Source organism: Apis dorsata, unplaced genomic scaffold (assembly GCF_000469605.1).
Source record: "Apis dorsata unplaced genomic scaffold, Apis dorsata 1.3 scaffold_655, whole genome shotgun sequence".
NCBI classification, from domain to species: domain Eukaryota; kingdom Metazoa; phylum Arthropoda; class Insecta; order Hymenoptera; family Apidae; genus Apis; species Apis dorsata.
Window position 1 is genome coordinate 182,876 of NW_006263844.1, and position 2,574 is coordinate 185,449.

Consider the following 2,574-nt stretch of genomic DNA (forward strand, 5'->3'; position numbering starts at 1 on the left):
TAATTATTTCTTATTATTATAACTATTAATTATAATAATTTATAATTAATAGTTATAATAATAATAATATAATATAATAATATAATTATAATAAGTTATAATAATTATTATAACTTATTAATTATTTTTTATATGATTAATTACTTAGACTTTTTTATATGAATAATTACTTAGACTCCTAGCCTTTTCTGTACTTTACTGTTCACGCTCCAAGGAGTGTAATGGAGGGGGAAGCCTGTATCTAAAGTATATCTGTTTTATGTGTGTTGTTGAGGGACGCTGCATGTTAGTTCTCGCGTATAATAAGCTCGAACGAACAGTCCAAAGAAATAAGGATTTTGTTCGAAACAAAATGTATTTCACGCTGGGCGACGATGCTTTTAAAGTATGCTTTTAAAGTTTCCGGTGTTTCTGCCGATTTTTCAAATTTCTTCTTTAAACAATCTCTCGAGTCTCTAAAATTCTAAGTGAATATTATTATCTCATGGCAAGACATTTTTAAAATATTATTTATGCATATGTTTTTATGGTTATATTTAAGGTGAAACGCTTATCATCAGAATGTGTGATATCGTACACAATTTTTGTTTGAAATTATTAAAAAATGAAATGATGTGGATAAAACTGGGAGTGAAACTTCAAAGTTTGCTTTTGTTCCTATAAATTGACTTTTAAATAAGGAACAGTTGCTAAGTTTATAGTGGATTTAATGAATTAATTTTATACATGGATGCTATGTAAATTATATTTTTGATTAAAGAAAGCATTTTCATAGAAATACATGTAGAAAGTTATGAACGTAAACTCCCTGGTCTATTTTATTATTTTTAGACTTTATTCTTATGTATCGTTTTCTTTTAAAATGGTAATAAATTCGGATAACCTGCTTCTCTGAATGTTTGAAAGAAAAGATGGAAAGAACGAGGATTTCCATAAGCAAGTGGATTATATAATGTCAGATTCTCTTGATGTACGCTTTACACGTGTTCCGACATTTTTCATTATTGTTTTTCCATATTTTTAAATAACGAATACAAACATTGTATTTCGATGCGACCACACGATCAATATCCGCATTATCCCTACAAAATATCCACTTGCATAAATATTCATTTATGAGGGAAATTTTAGATTCTCCCTTAATTAACCGTATCCATGCAAGAAGAACTAACGTTATTCATTAACTAACATTAATTCGAGATCATATCGACGAGTTTACCGTTACACAATACCGCTTCAATTAACGTAAACAATGTACCCGATAAACAATTACATTTCCATGGAAATTGTAGATGGATGGAAATTGATTTGAAAAAAAAAAAAAAAAGAAGAAATAAATTTGTTAAAATGTCTCGCGTTATTATAATCTCGTTTCTTTTTTTTTTTTTCTTTTCAAATTTTTGAAAACGATCTCGATAAAAGGCAATGCACTCACCGAGCTCCCAGGTCACTGTACTTTCACAAGTTTCCGGAAATTCTTCCGCCTTTGCGTTCTGACAGAGGGATATTTCGCGTTCAACAATTCTTGTTGAAAAAAAACTACGCACCATTGTACGCCGTTCACGATCCTTTCTCTCTCTCTCTCTCTATCTCTGTCTCATATACCGCGTTACGTGTAACTGTATAAAGAGAGGAGAGGAGGGAGGGATAGGGATTTATTTCGATTCCATGTCGCGTGGATTTTCATTCTTTCAGACGAATAATTCATGGAGCAGTCAGTCTCTTCCCTCAACGATACATTCTGAATTCTTTTAATCTCCGACCTGTATATTTTCACGATCTTTGGCCACGTAGCTTTCCGCCATACACGTTTCCTATATTTCTTTTTATTAACCTTTCGAAGATTATTTTTCGAGTATATTTCGAATCAGTTTGAAAAAATTTAGGAGAAATAAAAATACTTCACTTTTAATTTCCTTACCTTTAATAAAATTCACTGAAATCGTTGTCCAATTACGGAATCGCAAAGAGTTAGGTTAGATTAGATTAATAGGTTAATGCGAGCACAAAATTAACTCCTGTTGAATAAATTTCATATTCACCAATTCGACGTACCAAAAAAAAAAAAAAAAAAAAAAAAAAAAGAAAGAGCGAAATGGACAATTTCGTGCGAATCGTTATGGCGGCTTTAATTTTTATCTGTAGCTGCGCCTGCTCGTGGTGAAGCATTTAGCACGAGGCTAGCGCATCGGTAGTGGCTCGCTATCGTAGAGAAGAAGTTGCTGGGTGTGCACGTATATTCGTAATATAAGCGCAGTAATGCCCCTCGCGGGAGTTTGCCACACTAACATCTATGATAAAGGAGTAGCACTTTTCTCTGCAATTTGCGTCCAGATGTTATCTGCAAATTATTCGCCGCGATTTGTTAAACGTGTTATATTCCACGTTATGGCATTTTAAAAAGAATTTTTCGATAACTCGAGGAAAGCTTATCTCGTTTGCCCAGTCGCGCGAATTGTAAGACGTAAATGTATAATTTGTAATTTCTTACGAAGTGGTATGGAATATATATACGCATATATACGAGTAGGTTAATTCAATGCGTCTCTTTCCTCTTGCATATATAAACGTTGC